This window comes from Myotis daubentonii, chromosome 3, assembly GCF_963259705.1.
Source record: "Myotis daubentonii chromosome 3, mMyoDau2.1, whole genome shotgun sequence".
NCBI lineage: Eukaryota > Metazoa > Chordata > Mammalia > Chiroptera > Vespertilionidae > Myotis > Myotis daubentonii.
This window is the reverse complement of record NC_081842.1, coordinates 185,891,249-185,916,711: the sequence shown is the minus strand read 5'-3', so window position 1 is coordinate 185,916,711 and position 25,463 is coordinate 185,891,249. Positions and strand designations below refer to the sequence as shown.

General features: G+C 41.6%; 1 pseudogene; it reads left to right on the top strand.

The window, feature by feature from the left end:
- Positions 1 to 3,072: 3,072 nt before the first annotated feature.
- Positions 3,073 to 25,463, top strand: part of LOC132229762 (ubiquitin carboxyl-terminal hydrolase MINDY-3-like) — a 75,590-nt pseudogene continuing 53,199 nt past the window's right edge.

Genomic DNA, 25,463 nt, shown 5'->3' with positions numbered 1-25,463 from the left:
GCTCTTTCTAAGACTTTCATACAACACCATTAGAGGTATTTCAAAGAAACATCTGTTAAGTAATCCAAGTTGGATTTTCAAAGAAGAGAGGGGAAAAACTAATAGCCTTAGAAATGTGCAAAGGTCTCTCCCTTCCTGGTGTAGATGCCAAATAGACAGACATTCCTATCATTGATATAGATTTCTTTTCTGAATGACTGTATAAAGCTCAAGCTTGTTTCCTATAATAAAAATGATAATCGAAACATAAATTTTAATACAATAAGCCATATTTCAACAGATTCCATTTATATCACCCTCGCACAAGGCATTATTTATGATGGTACATGTACACCTAATCTTGATGTTGTGAAAGTGACCTAAGCAAGCTAGGTGGGGATGGGAGCTGAGCCCGTGAAAGCATTTACACATCACCTCAAGTGCACATTATAAGCTCAGGTTCGCATGAAGGACAATTTGGACTGTGAAGAAACTAAATTGAGGACAATGAGTGTACTGAACTAACATATCTATTGCCAAGGTCCAAATCCCAGTATCAAAAAATATACCCAAAGAGAGGAAAAGAATATGAATTTTAAAACTCGTTGGAGGTCAAGGCAAAAAAGAAAAGGAGAGAAGAGAAGAGAAGAGAAGAGAAGAGAAGAGAAGAGAAGAGAAGAGAAGAGAAGAGAAGAGAAGAAGGAAAAGAAAAGAAGAGAAGAGAGAAGAGAAGAGAAGAAGAGAAGAGAGAGAAGAGAAGAGAAGAGGAGAGAAGAGAGAGAGAGAAGAAAAGAAGAAAGGGGGAAGGGGAAGAGACCAACCAAAGGACTTGTATGCATGCATATAAGCATAACCAATGGACAGACACTAGGGGGGTGAGGGCATGAGCAGGAGGTGGAGGGACAATGGGGGGATAAAGACACATATGTAAATACCTTAATCAATAAAGAAAATAAATTTAAAAAACAAAACAGAGGATCAAATAAGTTAGAGATCTGGAAGGTAGGAGAGCAGAAAAGACCCAATCAGAACAGCAAAAAGAAAAAAAAATCCCCAAAATTTGAATAGTATAAGGAGTCTCTGGGATAACTTCAAATGTACCTACATTCACATCATGGGGGTGCTGGAGGAAAAGAAGAGCGCAAGGAATTAAAAACCTATGTGAAAACTTCCCTGACCTGGTGAAAAAAATAGACATACAAGTCCAGGAAGAACAGAGAGTCCCAAACAAGATGAACCCAGAGGCCCACACCAAGATACATCTTAATTAAAATGATAAGGATTAAAGACAAAGAATCGTAAAAGTGGGGAGAGCAGTTAGTTACCTACAAGAGAGCTTTAAAAGACTGTCGGCTGATTTCGCAATAGAAATTTTGCAGGCCAGAAAGGAATGGCAAGAAATATTCAAACTAATAGAAACAAAGACCTAGATTACTCTACCCAGCAAAGCTATCATTTAGAATTGAAGGACAAATAAGCAGTTTCCCAGAGAAGAAAAAGCTAAATGAATTCATCATCACCAAACCAGTATTATAAGAAATGTTAAAGGATCTTCTTTAAGATGGGAAGGAGGTTAGGGGGATGAGTGAAAAAAGTGAAGGGATAAAGAAGTACAAATTGGTAGTTACAGAACAATCATGAGGATGTAAAAGTACAGCACAGGGAATATAGTCAATGCTGTAATAACTATGTATGGTGTCAGATGGGCACGAGATTATGGGGCAATAATTTAGTAAGTTATATAATGTCTAATCACTGGGGTATATACCTGAAACTAATTTAATATTATATGTCAAGTATAATTGAAAAATAAAAAAAAAATTAATTCAAAAAAAGAAAGAAAATGTTATTGGATGTATCAGCAGGACATAGAAGGAAAATGGGACTTGGAAAAATAGAGGATTATTTAGACAGGGGAAACGACATAAACAAAGGCTTAGGGGTGGCAAATTATTTTCTATGATTTTGGGGGGGGGGGGATGGCAATAAAGAAACTAATATAACTGATTGGTATTCAGCGGGTAAACTTAAAGCCATGAGATGACGCTCTGGAAATTACCAGGAAATCTAGTTTAATGGCCATTTCCCAGTTATGAGGACAGATCCAGATGCTCTCTCCTGCCAGATGCTTGATCCTCTTCACTCTCTCCCTCTCCTTCATCATACTATAGCAATTAGCAGTGAGCGCAAGTGACCCTCTCCTTTGCCAAACCTGTATGGCCAAGGAGCAGGTGCTCCTTTGCTGGACAGATGACTAAAACAAGCAGTTTGACAGAGTGCAAAGAAATAATACTGTGGGTTCACATCAAGACACCTGCTCACCATGAGTGGCAATAAATCCTGACATAGCTTCCTTCTCCTTCCTTGCTTGTAGGGAGTGACTATAGGTTCAAGCCCCTGACTGACCTGTGGCAGGGCCACAAACAAGTCCCAGCTTGGAGGGCAGAGCCCTCCTAGCATAATTAAGCTTGACCTTATAGTCCTCCCTAGTTCCTTCTTAGGTAGTTAATGGATTGTGGGAGGTGCAGCAAGTGCTACCAAAACAATGTGAAACTCACAAGAATGTTGTAAACATGTCAACCACTTCCCTTGTGTTCTCTGACTATAAAATAAAGCTTCAGCTTGTAGTTTGGGTCTCTCTGTGTCCAGAGATCCACCTAGCCCCAGCTATATTCTCTTGTCTGTCTTCTTTAATCCTTCACCACCCTTCCTCAGGCTCATCAAACCTGGCCATGCTGGTGTGGCACATGTGGCATCCAACGTGGGGCCTGGGTATGGGGGGAACTAAAATTGCAAGGTGAAAGGAGGCTCCAGGGAAGCACGTGCAGAAAGTGAAAGTAAGGTTGGGAGCGAGGTTTGGTAGCAGCTAGGTGTAAAACATGGGAAATTCAGGATCTCAGGAAAGGGATCTCTAAAACAATGCACAATGAAGCATTTTTAAATTTCTTACATTTTGTTAAGGAACTGTAAAGCAAGGATGGAAGTCCTGGTCAGCGGGATGATTAGAGCCAGGCCAGGGCATTTTGTCTAAGGACTGTCTGCTGTGGTCTGTGGTTGATGACCTAAAACATGGGAAATTAAGACTGTCGAAATATGAGGACTATAAAGAAAGATCAGACCCTCCAGTCAGGGGCACCTGCCTGGCATCAACAACATTTTTGCATCGACAGCATCTTCGAGAGGAGCCAGAGCATCATCACCAACAGCAGCAGCCTGAATGCTGAGACCATCCCACAGAGACTCGACCTGCGTCAGCTGTGGGGCTTCCTCATCAAGGAGATGGAGAAGGTAAAGGGGACCCAGAGAAGTTCCTTGTCCCTCTGTTCAAAAGACTAAGAGTTGCCCTGATGACAGCAATGTGGAAGAAGAAAAAATGCAAGGGGCTGAGCGCTGGTGAGCTGCCAGTTTTCTGTAAAGTCTAGCGCAGTCAAATCTGAGGACTCTGAGTCAAAAGAAAGCTTCATTTTGTAGAAATAGTAAAATGTTAACAAGTCTGTAGTTTGGTTTCTCTCTTGTTGCTGTGTTGCATTGGCATTGTTTTGTTATTGTTTTAATAGCCAGAGTTTTGTTCTTGATGTTCAAGTTTTACTTTTATGTTCATTGTAGTAGCTTAAAAACAAAAAAGGGGGAGATGTAGGGAGTGGCTATAGGGTCAAGACCCAGACTGACCTGTGGCAGGGCCACAAACAAGTCCCCGCTTGGAGGGCAGAGCCCTCCTAGCATAATTAAGCTTGACCTTATAGTCCACCCTAGTTCCTTCTTAGGTAGCTAATGGGCTGTGGGAGGTGCTACCAAAACAATGTGAAACTCACAAGAACATTGTAAACGTCAACGACTTCCCTTGTTTTGCTTTGTGTGCTCTGACTATAAAATAAAGCTTTGGCTTGCAGGCTGGGTCGATGGGTCCAGAGAACCACCTAGCCCCAGCTGTATTTTCTTGTATGTCTTCTTTAATCCTTCACCTCCCCTCCTCAGGCTCACTGAACCTGGCTGTGCTGGTGCAGCACACTTGCCCATCACAGGTTAATCAACTAGTGTCAGAGCAAGCCCAGTAAGTCAGCAAGAATTTTTCACACTGGCACAAAGACACTCTACACAAAGGACACATCCTCAAATTAGATGTACTACAGGTTAGACATTACATAGACTGGAAAAGAAACCAGAAATCACTCATTCTAATCTTCCCCATTTTATAGATGAGGATACCAAGATCCAAAGAAGAAAAAGGACTTGGTTTAATTCACACTATAATACAAGGGTACAGTATACCTCCTCAGCCTCTTTGTAAGTTCTCTCTTTCAACTCTACCAAATTGCCAGTGTTTTGTCGTGTTCCCAGCAAAGGAGCCCCTACCCCTTGAAAATGTTTCACACAGAGAAGTAGGTTAACCTCAGAGTCATTATGGGCATGCACAAAAGCACATTAATGTATGAGGGGGTATGGCATGAATCTAACTGCAAAAATCAATTCTGGTCATTTAAAACCCCTCCTTTAAACTTAATCTTTGGAGTAGTTAGGTGTTTCCTCATCATTAAGAATGTCCCTTTAACCTTTTAGATGCTGAATTCATCTACATTTTCACAATGATCAGTGATGAATATCACCCATACACTGGATAGTGTGATAAAAGGGGTAAGCCTACCAGGGAGACATTCAGGCTATCAAAAGATCTTAGTGAGGCAGCATGACACCATGGAACAAGCATAGGACTGATCAGCAGAAGATTCTGGAACTAGTCACATGTCCATTATTTACTACATGTGTGGCCTGGACAAGTCCCTGGAGTCCTTTGTGCCTTAGCTCAATTTTCCCATCACACAGCTCAGAGCTGTGAGAATTAAATGAGCTGAAATACAGAAAATATTCACCACAGTGCTTGATATAGCACTGGACCTTAAAAATATTGGTCCAAATATTCTTTCACTTAATTTTAAAAACTGGTATTTGCTTGGTTTCCCTTAGCCCTAACCTAATTTCTCTAAACTTAAGAATATAACTGAACAGTGAAGAAAAGCAAAAGGCCTTGTTCAGAGAAGGTTCTTGACTTGTCAGATACAGCTAATTTCAATCCTTCTATTTGACTGATGTCAAGTCAAATTAATATAACGTAAAATCAGATAACTTCATCTCATAATGAATGAATCAATTCAACATAGTTATCAAGCATTCTCACAGTTAGGCACTGAACACAAAATGAATAAAGAATGTTCTCTGCATCAGCTTGAACTCACATGTATGTTCTAAATGGGTTCATGTCTCTCTTTCTCACAGCTATGCACCCCCATAGCTAGCCAAACGCCAAATAACAAGAGGCTCAGTCAAGCTGGGAGGCTTGGGATAATGATAAACATTATCATTGCCACTGTCATGAAGATAACACTAACCGCTTCCTCAGGGCTCACTATGTAGCAGGCACTTGGTGTATTTTATGTCATTTAACCCTCACAGTAATGCCGCAGGTACAAGTGGACTGAATATATTATACATCTCTACCATGCTCCATACTCAAGTTTTGGTAGTCTAAGCATACACACTCAGTTCCCCACCATTAGTAATAGTAATAATAATCCTATATAATAAAGAGCTAATATGCTAATTAGACCGGACGGTGGAATGACCTTCCAGAATGACCAGTGAGCAGGCGATGGGGTCATGGTCCGTGAGGCAGCCAGGGCTGCAAAGGCCTAACTTTGCACAAATTTTGTGCATCAGGCTTCCAGTTAGAAGATAAAAATAATAAACAAGAATAATCTGATAAAGATAGATGTTATACAAAGGATTAAAATAGAATGGTATAACAGGTTATATACATAACTGCTTTAGAGTTGAGTGGTCAGTAAAGGCTTTCAGAAAACATGACATTTACTGATATAGTGACAAGAAGGAATGATGAGAGTGAGGCACCTTTCCTGTCAAAGGAACTGGCTAGTGCCAAAACCTTAAGGCAGTGATGAACTTGGTAAGTTTGATGAACTGATAAAAAGGCAGCTTGTCTGGTCTATTTTACTGCTGTTGTCCTTAATCATACATTTGCACTTTGTGTATTTTGGGATGCTAACTTCAGAGATATTTCACATGAAACCAAAAAATTTAAAACTGTGACCAGAAAAATGCATTAAATGCATAAAAGTTGTATAATATACATAGTACACTGCTGGTGGGAATGCAAACTGGTGCAGCCACTATGGAAAACAGTATGGAGTCTCCTCAAAAAGTTAAAAATGGAACTACCACTTTACCCAACGACCCTACTTCTGGGAATATATCCTAAGAATCCCAAAACACTCATCAGAAAGAATATATGAACCCCTATGTTCATGGCAGTGTTATTTACAATAGCTAAGATCTGGAAACAGCCCAACTGCCCATCAGTAGATGAGTGGATAAAAAAAGCTATGGTACATTTACACAATGGAATACTATTCAGCCATAAAATAGAATGATCTTTTACCCTTTGAGACAGCATGGATGGACCTGGAGATTATTATGCTAAATGAAATAAGCCAGTCAGAGAAAGACAAACATCATATGACCTCACTTATATGAGGAATCAAGTGAACAAAATAAACTGACAAACTAAATAGGTGTAGAAGCATGGATGCATGGAACAGACTGACGGATCTCAGGGCAGAGCGGAGAGGGAGAGAAAAGAGACTTACCAAAGCATTTATATGCATATATACATAGCCCATACACAGACAAGAGTGTGGTGAAGGCATGGGGGTGGTAGGAGCTGGGTGGAGGGGGAAAGTTGGGCAAATAGGGGATATCTGGAATAATGTCAACAATTAAAAATAAACTTTAGAAAAAGTTGTATAATATAAATTGCCTTTGCTTAAGAAGAGACAGCAGAAAAGGAACATGTAGTCATTTATGTTTACTGGCCTTTGGGAATCTCCTCTTTTAGGGGAGTCAAACACAAAAAGAGACATGTGGATACCAAAGATGCAAGTTTCCAGAGGCTTTTTATTCACTATGAAGCATCAATTTTATTTATTTATTTATTTTGTAAACTTTAATTTTATTTTATTTTATTTATTTTTTTATTGCCTAAAGTATTACAAAGAGTATTACATATGTCTCCTTTTTTTTTTTCCCCGCCCTTGACAGTCCCCTGGCCTCCCCTAGCCCCCGTGTCTTATGTCCATTGGTTATGCTTATATGCATGCATAAAAGTCCTTTGGTTAATCTCTTACCCACCCCCCTCATGCCCTCCCACCTTCCCCCGCCTTCCTGCTGTAGTTTGACAGTCTGTTCAACGCAGCTCGGCCTCTGTATCTATTTTTGTTCATAAGTTTATAATGGTCTTTATTATCCAGAAATGAGTGACATCATGTGGTGTTTTTCCTTCATTGACTGGCTTATTTCACTTAGCATAATGCTCTCCAGTTCCATCCATGCTGTTGCAAATGGTAAGAGTTCCTTCTTTTTTATAGCAGCATAGTATTCCATCGTGTAGATGTACCACAGTTTTCTAATCCATTCATCTACTGATGGGCACTTAGACTGTTTCCAGATCTTAGCTATGGTGAATTGTGCTGCTATGAACATAGGAGTGCATATATCCTTTCTGATTGGTGTTTCTGGTTTCCTGGGATATATTCCTAGAAGTGGGATCACAGGGTCAAATGGGAGTTCCATTTTCAGTTTTTTGAGGAAACACCATACTGTCTTCCATAGTGGCTGCACCAGTCTGCATTCCCACCAGCAGTGCACAAGTGTTCCTTTTTCTCCACATCCTCTCCAGCACTTGTCCGTTTGTTGATTTGTTGATGATAGCCAGTCTGACAGGTGAGAGATGGTACCTCATTGTAGTTTTGATTTGCATCTCTCGGATGATTAGTGACTTTGAGCATGTTTTCATATGTCTCTTGGCTTTCTGAATGTTCTCTTTTGAAAGGTGTCTATTTAGATCCTTTGCCCATTTTTTTATTGGATTGTTTATCTTCCTTTTAAGTTGTATGAGTTCCCTATAAATTTTGGAGATTAGGCCCTTATCAGATATGACATTGGCAAATATGTTTTCCCACGCAGTGGGTTTTCTTGTTGTTTTATTGATGGTTTCTTTTGCTGTGCAGAGGCTTTTTATTTTGATGTAGTCCCATTTGTTTATTTTCTCTTTAGTTTCCAATGCCCTAGGAGCTGTATCAGTGAAGAAATTGCTTCAGCATATGTCTGAGATTTTGTTGCCTTTGGATTCTTCTAGTATTTGTATGGTTTCCCGTCATATATTTAAGTCCTTTATCCATTTTGAGTTTATTTTTGTGTATGGTGTAAGTTGGTGGTCTAGTTTCATTTTCTTGCATGTATCTGTCCAATTTTCCCAACACCATTTATTGAAGAGACTATCTTGACTCCACTGTATGTTCTTGCCTCCCTGGTCAAATATTAATTGAGCGTATTGGTTAGGGCTGATTTCTGGGCTCTCTATTCTATTCCATTGATCTATATGTCTGTTCTTGTGCCAGTACCAGGCAGTTTTGAGAACAGTGGCTTTGTAATACAGCTTGATATCTGGTATTGAGATCCCACCTACTTTGTTCTTTCTCAGGATCGCTGCAGCTATTCGGGGTCGTTTTTTATTCCAGATGAATTTTTGGAGAGTACGTTCTAGGTCTGTGAAATATGCCATTGGTATTTTAATGGGAAGTGCGTTGAATTTGTAGATTGCTTTGGGCAGTATGGACATTTTAATGATCTTGATTCTACCAATCCAAGAACATGGTACGTTCTTCCATCTCTTTATGTCTTCCTCTATCTCTTTTTTCAACGTCCTGTAGTTTTCTGAGAAGAGGTCTTTTACCTCTTTAGTTAAGTTTATTCCTAGGTAGCTTAATTTTTTTGGTGCGATGGTAAATGGGATTGCTTTTTTAGTCTCTCTTTCTGCACATTCACTATTGGTGTATAGAAATGCCATAGATTTCTTGGCATTAATTTTGTATCCTGCTACATTGCCGAATTCTTTTATTGAGTCTAATAGTTTATTGATGGAGTTTTTAGGGTTTTTTAAGTATAATATCATGTCATCTGCAAATAAGGACAGTTTTACTTCTTCTTTTCCAATTTGGATGCCTTTTATTTCTTCTTCTTGTCTAATTGCAATGGCAAATACTTCCAGTACTATATCAAACAGGAGTGGTGAGAGTGGGCATCCCTGTCTTGTTCCTGTTCTTAGGGCAAATGGTGTTAGTTTTTGTCCATTGAGTATGATGTTGGCTGTGGGTTTGTCATAAATGGCTTTTATTATGTTGAGGTATGATCCTTCAATTCCCACCTTGCTGAGAGTTTTTATCAAAAATGGGTGTTGAATTTTGTCAAACGCTTTTTCTGCATCAATTGATATGACTATGTGGTTTTTTTCTTTCAATTTGTTTATGTGATGTATCATGTTTATTGATTTGCAGATATTGTACCATCCTTGCATCCCTGGGATAAATCCTACTTTGTCGTGGTGTATGATCTTTCTGATGTACTGCTGGATCCGATTTGCTAAGATTTTGTTGAGGATTTTGGCATCTATGTTCATGAGGGATATTGGCCTGTAATTCTCTTACATTGTGTTGTCTTTACCTGGTTTTGGTATTAGGGTGATGCTGGCTTCATAGAATGAGCTTGGAAGTGTTCCTTCCTCTTGGATTTTTTGTAGTAGTCTGAGGAGGATAGGTTTTAGTTCTTCCTTGAATGTTTGGTAAAACTCCCCTGTGAAGCCGTCTGGTCCTGGGCTTTTGTTTGCTGGAAGCTTTTTGATGACTGCTTCAATTTCTTCCATAGTTATTGGCCTATTGAGATTTTTAGATTCTTCCTGATTAAGTTTTGGAATGTTGTATTTTTCTAGGAATATGTCCATTTCCTCCAGGTTGTCTAGTTTGTTGGAGGAGAGTTGTCCATAGTATTGTTTAACAATCATTTGTATTTCTGTGGGATCTGTTGTTATTTTGCCGCTATCATTTCTGATTTTGTTGATTTGGGTCCTTTCTCTTTGTGAAGAATCAAATTTAAATGCATCATTAGAGGAACCAAGATGGCAGCATAAGTAAACGCCTGTAATCACAGTCTCCCACAACCACATCAAAATTACAACTAAAATACAGAACCACCATAATCCAGACCTGCTAGAAAGCTAGCTGAATGTTAGTGCTACAACTAGAGAAGTAAAGAAGAAAGCGCACTGAGACTGGTAGGAGGTGCAGAGGCACCGAACAGGCTGGTCTGGCACCCATGTGTGCCACTTTTTTAATCAGGAGGGAGATCCTCTCTACAGAGTTTCCCTATCCCCACCCCAGGTGAGAAGCAAGTGGTCCCAGCCTCACACCAGAAGCCCAGCCCAGGGTCCCAGAGCTGGTAAGAGAAGTCCCCATAATTACAGGCTATAAAAACCAGTGCAGATTGGGGCTCATAAAACAGAGGCTGCTGGAGACTCAGCCGTTCCTCTTAAAAGGCTGGCACCATGAACTGAAGTTACAAGGTCCTCTGAGCTCCAGCGTGAGGGCGAGGCCTACAGGGACACAGACATGTACAAGGAAGAACTGGATTGTCTGACATCGGAACAGGAACTCAGCGGTGGCTTTCTCCCAGACTGAGGTGCTCTCAGGGATCACTGTTCCTGTGTCAGGACCTCCCCAGTGGCAGGTCTGACTGGCATCCATTTCTGTTTGCTCCACCCTGGTGATTCCCTCAGACCTGGCCACATCCAATTTACAACCCCACCCAAGCTGTGTGCAACAGCTTGTGCATATGAATGGCCTGTCCTTGCTTAGGCTAAATTCTCTCAAAACAAGCTGCAGCTGGGCTAGGGAGCCCCAAACCTATCAATAAAAGGCCCAAGACTTGGCACCAGCACCAGCCTACCTTGCTTCATAGTTGGGCCTCATCTGGGCACTTCCAAACCCTATACAAATAGGAAGAATCTACAGATCTCTCTGTAGCTCCTGCTGGGTGGCCCCAGGCAGTAGCTGACTTTGCACATCCCTGGAGAACCAAGAAACAGTGTACCCAGTGGTCAGTGTCAGAACAGAACAGATTACAACTCTACACACTCATAAGCAACACACTCAAGGGGAAGACTCAGTGAGCACCAAAGCCCCACTGACGCAAGTCCTGCTCCATAGATGCCGGGAGCCAGTCCATCCTTGCTGTTTCAAGGGACCTGGCATATATGGCATACGGTTCTTAATATGTTTGCTCACCTTCTTGGCGCTGTGTTTTAACCAAAGTCACCTCTCCGAGAAAGGTTGAATCCCCAGGTAGGGATTTTCCCCTGAAGTTAGGGAGGGAATAAAACCCCTCAACTAAGTGCCAGGTGGGTAATTAATCCCTTTAACTACGAACAATCATGCTTAAACTACATAATCTTTTCTCCCTGGAATGGAGATAAGAAACGCCCTAACCTTTGTAATAGAGATTGATAGGATTGAATCAACTGGTATAAATACAGATGTAACAAGACAGCAAGACACAGAACTCAGAACACAGAACTAAGGACACAGGGCTTGGAAGACAGGACCAAGAGAGACAGAGCCTAGGCACAGAACCTACACAGAACGTTCTCTAGAGACAGAAGAACTTCGCTGGCGAGAGCATGCCAATAGATCCTGGACTGAACCTGACTATAGAACATGGCAAGAGAACCTGACTAGAACCTGATGACTGAACCTGGCTGGAGATCTGAAGCAGAACCTCTCTGGAGATCTAGACCAGAACTTGGCTGGAGATCCTGGCTAGGCTGCTGATCAACTGAATGCTGTCTCCGTGTCATTCCTTCTTCGCTGACTCCGTCCACACCTTTGGGGACCCCTGGACCCGCTGGGGTTGGACCCCGGCACATAGAGGTATCTCCTGCATAGCAGCTCTCCCACTTTAGATGCAACTGGTCCTCATAGCCAATTGGCCTGGAGGCCAATTCCTCCCAGTGACACCAACAGCAATCAAGTCTCAACTACTGTGAGACTGTGCTCACAGCCCACAAAGGGGTACACCTAGAGTTACCAGCTCTGGTTACACGGGATGCTGAGCTATTGGGCACTACACAAGGCCTTTCTACCAACTCAAGGAGAGACAGTAGCTCTACCTACTGGAGGCTAATTCCAGCAGGTCATAAATGCAATAAGTTTCATCAAAAGTTTGTCGGAACCTTGAGGCTTCAGCAGGGGTAAAGATACATATTGTTGCCTGCTGAAATAGCTGAAAGCATTTCCCCAAACCTGAAAATCTACATGTTATTACCTGCTGCTGGCCAAATAGCTGAACAGCTGTAGGCATTTCCCCAAACCTGAAGATACATATTATTGCTTGCTGCCAGACAGCTGAGGGCAGTTCCCCCTACCTGACAATGCCTACCATTTACCAAACTTACCTTTGATATGTATATCTGCTTTGCTATAAAGCAAAATGTATGAATAAAGAGTTCTGGGTCTGGAAATTTAGAGAGAACTTGGTTACTATAGCTAAGTCTCCTCTGGCTCCCCTTGTATTCCAAATTTATATTTCTAGTCTCTTTATTAATTTACATACAGCCCCTTCTGCAGATTCCTGAACCCTTCCAGATACAGGGAGACACCCCGGCATCTACCCAATACATAGAAACAGACACAAGAAAGCAGCCAAAATATAGAGAAACATGTCACAAATGAAAGAAATGGAAGAAAGCAAATTTCTGGATATAGAGTTCAAAATCACAGTTATAAGGTTACTCAAGAATCTTCTAGAAACCTCCAAGGGACTTAGTGAGATTTCAAGGATCTTAGTGAGAATGCCAAAAAATAATAGAAAAGGAGTAGTCAGAAATTAAGCATACACTGACTGAAATAATGAATAGCATACAGGGATTCAACAGTAAAGTAGAGAATTCCAAGTATTAAATCAATGATTTGAAATATGAGGAAGCAAAAAACACCCAACCAGAAGAGCAAAAAGAAAAAAGAATCCAAAAATATGAAGATAGTGTAAGGAGCCTCTGGAACAACTTCAAGCATACCAACATTTGCATTATGGGGGTGCCAGAAGAAGAGAGACAGCAAGATATTGAAAACTTACTTGAAGAAACGATGACAGAAAACATCCCCTACCTGGTGACAGGAATAGACTTTCAAGTCCCAAACAAGAGGTATCCAAAGAGGAACACAACAAGGTACATGATAGTTAAAATGCTAAGGGCTAAAGACAAAGAGAGAATCTTAAAAGCAGCAAGAGAAAAGCAGTTAGTTACCTACAAGGGAATGCCCATATGACTGTCAGCTGAAACTATGCAGGCCAGAAGGGAGTGGTAAGAAATATTCAAATCTTAGCTATGGTGAATTGAAAAACGGTGGTACATCTACACAATGGAATACTACACTTTGGTAAAAAAGAAGGAATTCTTACCATTTGCAACAGCATGGATGGAACTGGAGATCATTATGCTAAGTGAAATAAGCCAGTCAGAGAAAGATAAATATCATATGATCTCACTCATTTATGGAATATAATGAACAACATAAACTGATGAAAAAAACAGATCCAGAGACAGAGAAGCATCAATCAGACCGTCAAACCACAGAGGGAAGGTAGGGGAGGGTGGGGGTAAGGGGAGAGATCAACCAAAGGAATTGTATGTATGTGTCTGAGCCTAACCAATGGACACAGACAACAGGGGGGTTAGGGCATGAGTTGGGGATTGGGGGGGGGGGGGCAATGGAGGGATAAGGACACATGTGTAATACCTTAATCAATAAAGAAATTTAAAAAAAAGAAATATTCAAAGTGATGAATAGCAAGGTCTTACAACCAAGATTACTCTACCCAACAAAGCTACCATTTAGAATTGAACGTCAGATAAAGAGCTTCACAGACAAGAAAAAGCTAAAGGACTTCATCACCACAAAACCAGTATTATATGAAATCTTGAAGGGTATTCTTTTAACAGGAGGAAAAAGAAAAATAAAAAGATCAAAAATATGAACAGCAAAATGGCAACAAATACATACTTATCAACAATTGAATCTAAAAATCAAAATTAACAAGAAATCTAATGAACAGAACAAACTGGTGAATAAAATAGAATCAGAGGCATGGAAATGGAACAGACTGACAATTCTCAGAGGGAAGGGGGATGTGGGGGCAGGAAGAGATTAAACAAAGGTCTTATATGCATATATGCATTACCTATCAATGCAGACAATAGGGTGGTGAAAGCTTAGGGAGGGGCAGGACTCCCTGGAGGTGGCCATGGGGGTTGGGGGTGGGGGAAGAGGGGCATCTGTAATAATCTCAACAATAAAAGATTTTTTAAAAATAAAAATAAATGCATCATTAAAAAATGCCTCATCCCTAGTCACAAATCAATGTCTAGAATTGTTCAGCAGAGGATGACAAAAAGTTCGGGTTGTCCACGAACATCAATTATAATAGGGCAGCAGTTACTTCGTCCAGAAGAGAAATATTTATTCTCAGTCTCTGACACTGTACATGATATCGAACTATCCAGAAATAGCATTTACTGTGTAATCCTGGAGTGACTTCTTAAAGGTTAAAGCAATAGTGGAAGTACATTTTCTAAAACCAAGTCAGGCAGCAGCCAGATATATTGAGAAAACAGATCTACTTTAATTTGTCATGATTTGAGAAGAAAGCAAATATTAGATTAATGATATTATACTTAGAAATTATTTATCCTTTCTTTCATTTAAATAACATTGGTTGAACAATAACTATGTGTCAGACCCTGAGCTAAAAATTAAAAAATACACAAATAAAACCTGTCCCTCACTACCAGAAGCTTGCAGGACAGGCATATTCTATGTAACTATAACTCAGTCTTTTCAGTCCTCAAAAAGAAAAAGAATCCCAGTACTAAGGGAGAACACTGTTCTTTTTCTCCATGGTAATTTCTCAAGGGCCTTGGCCCTACCAAGTGGCTGGTACTAGAGACCTGCACCCTGTAACTTCGTCTCACCCAGTCATCAAGCGCATGAGCGCAAAGCATGTACACAAAGAGCCCTGTTACTGCCAGAAAGTGGGATATGGAATTAGGCTCATAGTCCTGAGCTCAGTGCTGCTCTCCAGTTCCATCCATGCTGCTGCAAATGGTAACAATACAGAGGCAGAGAAGCATCAAACAGACTCAAATTACAGCAGGAAGGCTGGAGAGTGTTGGGGGTGGGAGGTGAGAGATCAACTGAAGGACTTGTATGCATGCATATAAGCATAACCACAACGTGCTGCTAGTGCTCTAACTCCTACCTCCAAACCTAATCTGTGTATAGGTCCTAGAAGTTATTAGGGACCCATGAGTTAGTTTTTTCCAAAGTCAGTGGCTTCTGGGCCTTCCTGTTCTATTCAGTGCTTCTCCTTCCTCCTTCACACATACACTTCAGCCTGGTAATGCATGCTCCTAGTATTCTTCAATCTGGGTCCTGGGCTCCCACTGGCTGGCTCTGGAGCCCTTAAACTCAGCATGCACCTTTAAACTAGTCCTGCTCCATGCCCTAGCCAGTTTTAAAAGAAAGCCATAAACATGAATGCTTAATCTTGGTGATTATCTAAACTTTTTATCCCCACTCACAGAATGGCCCTTTTCCCAGTAGTCCCCAATCTCTTTGTACTTATCCTGATCTTGCTTCCATGTTCCTTTCTCAGCACTCCAGCTATAAAACTTTCAACACTACCTTAAGGGCTGGATTAGGTGACTACTAAGATGCCTTCCTACATAGAGATTTTAAGATTTTGGATTATAAAGCCAAGATTTTCTTAGTGCTCTAGTCTTCAATTTATTCTCTTGCCAGTTTCTCTCTAATCCCGTCAACTCCTGAGGATTATCACTCTCATAAATATCTTATTAGATTTCTATGAACCTGTCTGGCATATCATCTAGATTTCTCTGGGATCTTATCTGATTCTTGAGACCATGTTTGTCAGTTTCAGCATTCATGTTTTCCCTCGGGTGCTCACTGAGTTTCTGACTCTGTTTTACCTTCACCTTTGAAATGTGAACATACTCCTAAACTCCTGACCATTAGCATGGCTGTTAACAACTTCCTAGCCTCAACCCCAGCCCTGTACAGCATGGAATCACACTATGTGTTAGGCATAGAGTTGGGAATGAGTTGAAGCACAGATTATACAGATATTGGGATTTCAGCAAAGGACATGGGTCCAGGGTCTTTAAAGAAGGATCGTATTTCTATAATGCTCTCCTTAAGCTTAACCACAGCTGTAATAGTCATTTCTTGAGCATTAACTAAAATGCGTTTTTCTATTGCTTTATATCTGTTAATTCATTAAATCCTCACAACATCCCTGTGAGGTAGGCATCATCACTATTTTACAAAAAAAAAAAAAAAAAAAAGAAAGAAAGAAAAGAAAAAAAAGAAAAAGAACCCAGGGCACAGAAACCATTTATAGGAACAGAAATCAGAATGCCACAGCATGGCTAAGATAATAATGATCTTAACATAGAATTCATTATATTCCCCTAAATGGAACAGTCTGAAAAGTAACTTATAAAACAATAAAACAAAAATAAAACATTTACATCCAGACTTAGAAAGGTGTGATATCTGTAACCCCACAATGCATCTCTCCCTCAGGCTATACTGACATCAATTCAGCTAATATGACCAATTGAGCCAGTAGCCTTTGTTGCTGCCTGCCCCACACATACCCCTCCCAAAAACCAAGTACTTTACTAAGGAAGAAAACTTTCCTGAGGAAAAATCAGTCTTCAGTCAAGTGTTTGCAAGAAGCACATGACCCAAAAGGATGACATTCCTAGACAGAGGAGGTCTATTCTTTGGTCAAGGGTATGCATGGTAGCACTTGATCACAAAGAATGACCTTCCCAGACAAAGGAGAACTACTCTTGGGTCAAGCAGGTATGAGAGCCCCTGTTTGCAGAGGAAGACCTTTCCAGACAGAGGAGTATCTTGCAAGGGTTTATGAAGCTGAACTCCCCCTGCAAGAATCTCCACCTAATCTGGCAAGATCTAACCTACTTTATGCAAATGTCACATTTCAGTCTTCCAGGAACCAGAACCAGCAGATCACACCTTGAAGCTGACAGTACTGCTGATGGAAAAAAAAGTTATTTAAATAGAGAATCAAAAAAATATTTACACATTTAGACAATGGTAAGACTATGTGTTTAAAATATTACTACGATTTGAAATAGGCCAAGTTCTTCTTACTAGCCACAACAAGAATTATAATACAGATATAATTCTTAATTGTCAGAGCTTGGATTAGAAATCAATAGCTGGAGCAATATAGTGAAAAAAGTTATACCTCTTTACCTGCAAAATACCTTGGCCTAGGATCCCAGGTATAAGTCATCCAATGCCATATCTTGACTAAATTGCTATTGTTTTTATTCTCTGGTACTGATTTAGAGTGACTAGGAACATAAAAATTAAAGCAATTTGGAATAAATCAGACACTTTAAGAAGAGAGCATTTGATGTCTTGCTTTTCTGGATATTGACACTTTTTATAAAATGACAGCATACAAAATAGTACATTACATGTATCAAACAAACAGTTCAGTGAAATAGAGTAGAAAATCCATAAACTTTAATGCAAGTGCATAAAAGAAACTGATACATTAAAATTACAGCATTTGAAACCAGTTGGGAAAAAATTAGATTAGTTAATAATGGCTAAGAACATTTGGCTAACCATTTGGGAAAAAAATGTTAGAACTCTACCTCATTCTGTGTGCATTAATATAAATTACAGATATATTAAAGAATTAAATTAAAATAACACAAAAGTCCTAGAAGAAAATGGTTACTATTGATTACTCTAACTAAAAAATATTTTAAACATCAGCAGAAGAAAGAAATTTAACAGTGAAAAAGCAAGAAGACTAAGAAAAATATGTACTACTAGAGGCCCAGTGCACAAATTCATGCACCAGTGGAGTCCGTCAGCCTGGCCTGTGGGATTGGGCTGAAACTGGCTCTCTGACATCCCCCAAGGGGGCCCAGATTGCAAGAGGGCACAGGCCAGGCCAAAGGACCTCACTGGTGCACAATCAGGGCCGGGGAGGGACGCAGGAAGTTGGCCAGCCAGGGAGAGACTGCGGGAGGGTTTCAGGGCGTGTCCTGCCCCTCTAGCTGAGCTCCGATTGGCCGGACCCCAGCAGCAAGCTAACCTACTGGTCAGAGATCTTCCCCCTGGTGGTCAGTGCACATCACAGCGACTGGTCGGCTGGTCAACTGTCTGGCCCCTGATGGTCAGTGCACATCATAGCAAGCAGTTGAGCAGCCTTAGCATATCATTAGCATATTACACTTTGATTGGTTGAACAACCGACTGGACTACCAGACACTTAGCATATCAGGCTTTTATTATATAGGACTAGGGGCCCGGTGCACGAAATTCGTGCACTGGGGGGAGGGGGAGATGTCCCTCAGCCCAGCCTGCCCCCTCTCACATACTGGGAGCCCTCAGGGGATGTCCTATTGACGGCTTAGGCCCACTCCCAGCTCCCCTTGGGGAGCGGGCCTAAGCTACAGTCTGGCCTCCCTTTGTGGGAGGTTACCGGGCTGATCAGGGGAAGGCACCAGCCCCATCACCCCGCTGCTGCAGCTACTGCCAGTCACCGCAGCCTGCAAGGTTTTTTCATCAACACGGACTCCAGTCCCATCACCATGAAAAAATGACAACTATTTTTAGGCATTTTCAAGATGTGTCTTTCATATAATAATAATTTCTTTATTATTTTTTTATCCTCACCTGAGCATATGTTTCCATTGATTTTTAGAGAATGTGAAAGAGAAAGGGAAAGACAGAGAGAAACATCAAAATGAGAGGAACACTTTGATTGGTTGCCACCTGCATGAGCCCTGACCTGGGCCCCGGCCAGGGAGGAGCCTGCAACCTAGGTACATGGCCTTGGTCAGAATTGAACCCAGACCCTGCCATCGGCCAAGGCATTATCCACTGAGCCAAAGTGGCTAGGGCAGGATATGACATTTCTTAGCCCTCCAGCAGCGGACCTTCGTTTTTTTCACCAGGAGTGTGGTGAAAAACCCTAGATCACCGTTTTGGATTCTTATTACCCATGTTACTAAGAATATTACCAGTGGCATACAGGGAGCTTAACCAATGAGCGGTCAGAAAAGGTGCTTCCTCTGTAGTTCACACCAATCTGCGGCTTGGCACCCCACCCACCCCCGCCCCAGGCTTGACGCCTCTGACCCAGGCTTCAGGCCTGTGCAGGGGAACCCCATCTCCCCCAATCGCGGGCTCCACCCTTGCCCAGGCCTGACCCCTTGGCCAGAGGCGTTGACCCCCATCACCCTCCGATTGCCAGATTGGCCCCTTGCCCAGGCCTGATGCCTCCGCCAGAGGTATAAGGCCTGGGCAGGGGACCCCCATCTCCCTCCCATAGCTGGCTCCGCCCCCCGCCCAGGCCTGATGCCTCTGGCCCAGGTATCAGGCCTGAGCAGGGGACCCGCACACCCCTCCGATTGACGGCTCCACCCCCCGCCCAGGCCTAACGCCTGGGCCAAAGGCGTTGACCCCATCACCCTCCAATTGCATGATCAGCCCCTTGCCCAGGCCTGATGCCTCTGCCAGGGGACCCTCCTTTCCCCCATCACTGGCTCTGCCCCCAGCCCAGGCCTGATGCCTCTGGCCCAGGCGTCAGGCCTGGGCAGGGGACCCCCAGCCCCCTCCAATTGATGCCTCGGCCAGAGGAGTTGACCCTCATCACCCTCCGATCCCCGGATCGGCCCTTTGCCCAGGCCTGAGGCCTCCGGCAGAGGTGTCAGGCCTGGGCAGGGGACCCCCAGCTCCCACCATCCCTGGCTCCGCACCTGCTACCCAAAATCTCTGGCACCACCCCTGCCCAGACCTAAGGCCTCTGGTGGAGGCATTAGTCCTGGTCAGGATACCCCCAATTCCCCGGGATCTCCTGCTCTGCCCCGGCCTAGACCTAATGCCTCTGGCCAAGGCATTAGACCTGGGCAGGGGACCCCCAGCTGCCCAGGATCACTGACTCTGCCCCGCAATGGCTGGTTCCACCCCTGCCCAGGCCTAACGTCTCTGGCCGAGGCATTAGTCCTGGGCAGGGGACCCCCAGCTCCCTGCGATTGCAGGCTCTGCCCCTGCCCAGGCCTAATGCCTCTGGCCAAGACGTTATGTCTGTGCAGGGGACCCCCAGCTCCCCGGATTGTAGGTTCCACCCTTGCCCAGGCCTAACGTCTTTGACCAAGGCTTTAGGCCTGGGCAAGGGACCCCTAGCTCCCCAGACTGCCAGGAGAGCGGGTTGGGGGCGTGACTGTAGGCAGATGCCGCAGCTGCCCTGCAAGCCCCAGTCTGCCAGCGGGAATGTGGGTCGGGGGCATCCGCCTGCACTCACGCCCCAACCCGCTCTCGGGGGTTGGGGGCGTGACTGCAGGCGGACGCCACAGCCGCCCCGATAGCCCGGGTCTGCCGGCGGGAGCAGGTTGGGGGCGTAACTGCGGGCGGAAGCCACAGCCGCCCCACCAGCCCCGGTCTGCCGGCGGGAGAGCCGGTTGGGGTCTTGGCCAGTAGGGGACAGCTGTGGTCATGCCCCGCCAGCCCTGGGTTGGGTCGCCCGCCATCCAGGTCACAGATAGCAGGCCTGGATGGCGGAGGGGCAGGCAGGATGGCACTGTCCCATCCTGCCTGCAGTATGCAAATTAGCCGCCATCTTTGTTGGCAGTTAACTGCCATCTTAGTTGGCAGTTAATTTGCATATCGCCGTGATTAGCCAATGGGAAGGGTAGCAGTCGTACGCCAATTACCATGTTTCTCTTTTATTAGATAGGATGTGAAATCTAATGAACAAAATAAACTGATAAACAAAACAGATCCAAAGATGTAGAAGCCTGGGATGGAAGGGGAGAGATTAACCAGGGAATTTATACACATATATGCATAGCCCATGGACACAGACAATAGTGAGTGAGGGTCTGGGAGGGGTGAGGGCATGATGGAGGTGATCAATGGGGGAAAAAGTGTACATCTGTAATATTTTCAACAATAAAGGTATATTTAACCCCAAAAAAATATTTTCAAAATACTATATAGCAAGGGATTATATGACATTTACATACTAACTTTTCCCTACCATTGAACTTTTGATACTAATTTCTTTTATTGATTCTTCTACCAGCTATTCATCTATTTCAATGTAATAATGTTTCAGAAGAATACAGTTTAGTGAACAATTTTTAAATTCCTTTTGGGGGCTGTAATTAATTTTCCATTAATTACAACATGTGAAATATTTATTTAGCTTTCATTATGTCATCATTCCACTTTTAAAAATGTTTATAATGTTTGAGTTCTTTAAGCTACAAAACAATTTGTAAATGATGTTATCAAAAATAATATCAACAACAAAAGAACAATGAGTACTTAAACAAAATGGGAGGAGTGGTTGTGGTAATATCTCAATAAATTCTTCAAGCCCCTGGGTGCCTATATTGCATGTTACCAGGAATTCTGTGTTTGAGATAGCAGAGAGTTGAAAGTTCTACGTGCATGTGTTCTATTTTGTTTTGAGGGTCAAAAATAGTCGAAATGTTTTCACTTGTTATATTTTGTACTCTGAATAAAAATGAGCAAGAGCTACTTTTATCAAGCACAACAAACAATGATTGGAAACATTTTGTCTTCCTGAGAAAAAATGGAGTAAAACTGATCATTGCCATCAACATCAAAATGAGTGAAAATCATGCAGGGACAACTGACCAGGAGAATGTAAACTTAGATACAAAAATATTCAAACTCACCAGTAATTAAAGTAATGCATTCCAAAATATATAAAGTACTCATGCAACTCAACAAAAAAGAAGACAAACAATCCAATTTAAAAAATTGGCAGAGGACCAGAATAGACACTTCTCCAAAGAGGACATACAAATGGGCAAGAGACATATGAAAAAATGCTCAGTGTCACTAATATCAGAGAGATGCAAATCAAAACAACAATCAGGTACCTACCAGAATGGCTCCCATCAATAAATCAACAAAAAAGTGCTATCAAGGATGTGGAGAAAAGGGAACCTTAGTACACTGCTGGTGGGAATGCAGACTGGTGTAGCCACTATGGAAAACAGAATGAAGACTCCTCAAAAAATGAAGACTGGAACTGCCATTTGACCCAGTGATACCACTTCTCAGAATATATCCTAAAAATCCCAGAACACCAATCAGAAAGAATATGTTCACAGTAGCATTATTTATAGTAGCTAAGATCTGGAAACAGCCCAAATGCCATTTGTAGATGAATGGATAAAAAGCTGCAGAACATTTACACAATGGAATACTACGCAGCTGTATTAAAAGATGGATCTCTTACCCTTTGAGACAGCATGGAGGGACCTGGAGATGATTATGCCAGATGAAATAAGCCAGTCAGAGAAAGACAAATAACATATGACCTCGTATGTATGTGGAATCTAATGAACAAAATTAACTGACTAACAAAATAGAACCAGAGACACTGAAGCATGCAACAGACTGACGTATTTCAGAGGGAAGGGGTTGAAGGGTGGGGGGTAGGAAGAGATTAACTAAAGAATTTATATGCATATATGCAGAAGCCATGGACACAAACAATAGGGCAGTGAAGGCCTGGGGAGGGGGAGGGAGCAAGGTAGAGTGGGGTCACTGGGGAAGAAGGGGGACACCTGTAATACTTTAAACAATAAAGATGAATTTTTAGAAAAAGAAGAGAGTAAAATGAGAATCTTAACATCACCATAGTAGAGCTAGAAAGATGTTAAATTAATCCAATGTCACATATTAGTGAGTGATTAAGCTGGAATTTGAACTCTGATTTCTGTGACTCCAAAACCATTTATGTTATACTAGAGGCATAGTGCTCAAAATTCGTGCATGGGTAGGGTCCCTAGAGGCTGCAGGCCGGGGCATCCCTTGGCACTGGCCTTGGCCTGGCACTGCCCGCCCACCTGCTCTACCATCCTGCCTAGGTCCCGCTCTCGTCGGGGCCTATTCGGGGCTGGCAGCACCTCCACTGCTGCCCACTGCCAGCTCGGCATCACTGACGCCCGCCATGTTCCGGGACGCTCCCTGGTGGTCAGCGCATGTCTAACTCCTACCCGTAGGGACAATTTGCATATTAGCCTTTTATTATATAGGATGAATACCTTCCATGAAAGATTGTTAAAAGAATTAAATAAGACATGTAAAATATTAGCACAATTCTTGGCACATAATAAGCATTCATAAAATGGTTTTATTATTGTTTTAAAGTTATACAGCTATGTTTATTGTCAAACAAATCAAACAATACCTGAAATATCAGAAAGAGAAAAAGAGCTTATAGCAAATAAACTTTAATACAAATCAAAGACAGATTAGACTGCAGACTCCCTATTTATAATCTTAGTCTAATATGGCTACTCTTAGGGTCATATAACTAAGTCCTCTTATTGTTTGCTTATTAATTAGACACTTACTGAACCATTAATAAAAAGGTTAATATTACTTCAGTCTTCCTACTATTAATTTTTTTTTGTTCCCAATATAAAACAATGTGTGTCAACATATGAAGGGTTATGAAAACACAGAGGAAAGGAAAAACATTTAGTAGATACTCATAGAATACCCAATGGGTGTTCAATAAATATTTATTTACAGAATGAATGAATTGATCGCCTGTATTTCCTATTTTAATCAGGCCATTCATTCAGGCAGTCATGAGCCCAAATAAAGTTTCATTGAATTTAATAGCAATATAGATTATTATATCATGAATCAAACTTGTAAGGTTCAAAGCCTGGTTCAACCACTTACCAGCTGTATAACTTTGGTCAAAGTATCAGCATTTCTATTCCTTAGTATTATTATTATCTCCTATAATGTGAGTTCCATGATGATACCCTATGTCATGCTGAAGTATCCTTAGGTCACCGTAAACTAGAACTCCCCATATTGCGGGTGAGGAGAATAATGCTCCCCTGCATTTCTCACAACAAATTTCATACATATAGAAAAAAAAACCTCCATAAAAGCAAGTGGCTAATTAATAATGATAGCTCAAGTCTCCAGAGTGGTCTATAATATTTTTGGTTGATTTTTTTCTCAGTCCCACACTCTCTACCAACACTTCTCCAGACATCCAGGGCGGGCTCTCCTCATCGTCCAGCACCTCACTGGAAGTGGGAGTAAATGCACACAACAAGCTAATTTATTTCAGCAAAAATACCCTGGACATATCCCTATTTATCTCAGAAAAAGTAAAATACTCTATACCAACATTTTTAATTTAATTTGAAAAAAAATTTTGATTGTGTGCATAATTATTTTTTGGATGAGAGTTGCTTGTTTATAACCACCTTCCCATGATGTTGATAATTAAAATTTTAATTTTATACCCACACAGTTTAAATGAAAAGATAAATGTTGGGTGTATACAGAAAAAAATCCTACAAAAATTACAAAATGAAATTGATAACTAGCTTACCATTTTTGATTCAAACTTGTTAACATTTGGAATCTGTAAATTTTTTCAATTTTCATTGTGTTGATAGTGCTCTTTGAAATCCCAGTGTGCAGACTTAATTATAATTGTATTCAGAATGAAATTTGCTCAATCATGAATCTGCCCCTAACTGTAGTCACTTGCAACAGTTCAAACCAGTATTTTCCCATGTCCTGTGCCTACCTTAGGGCTAGAGTGATGAAAAAGCAACCTATGGAATAAGAAAAGATATTTCCAAACCATATATCTGATAAGGAGTTAAAATCCTAAATATACTGGCAACTCATACTACTCAATAGCAAAAAACATACCACGGATTGCTGGGGCATGACTGGAGCATAAACTCAATTAAAAAAATGGCAAAATAACTAAATAGACATTTTTCTAAAGAAGGCATACAAATGGCCAATTAGTACATTAAAAGGTACTCAACATCATTAATCATCAATGATATTAAAATCAAAACCACAATGAGATACCAGCTCACACCTGTCAGGATGGTTATTTAAAGAGAAGAAGAAAAACAAAAAAAGATAACAAATGCTGGCAACTGCCCAGCCAGCATGACTCAGTTGTTGAGCATCAACCTATCAACCAGAAGGTAACAGTTTTATTCCCGGTGAGGGCACATGCCCGGGTTGCAGGCTCGAACCCCAGTGTGGGGAGAGCAGGAGGCAAATGATCAATGATTTCCTCTCATAATTGATGTTTTTATCTCTCTCTCTTCCCTTCCCCTCTGAAATCAATAAAAATATACATTTTTTTTAAAGGCTAGCAACAATGTGGAGGAAAATGAATTTTTGTATATTGTTGTTGATAATGTAAACTATGGAACATAGTATGGAGGTTTCTGAAAAAATTAAAAATAGAATTATCAGATGATCCAGCAATCCCAGTTTTGGGTATATATCCAAAGGAAATAAAATCATTATCTCAAAGAGAGAACCTTATTTACCACATGTTTACTGCAGCATTATTCACAATAGCCAAAGTAATGGAAACAACCTACATGTCTATCAATGGATAAA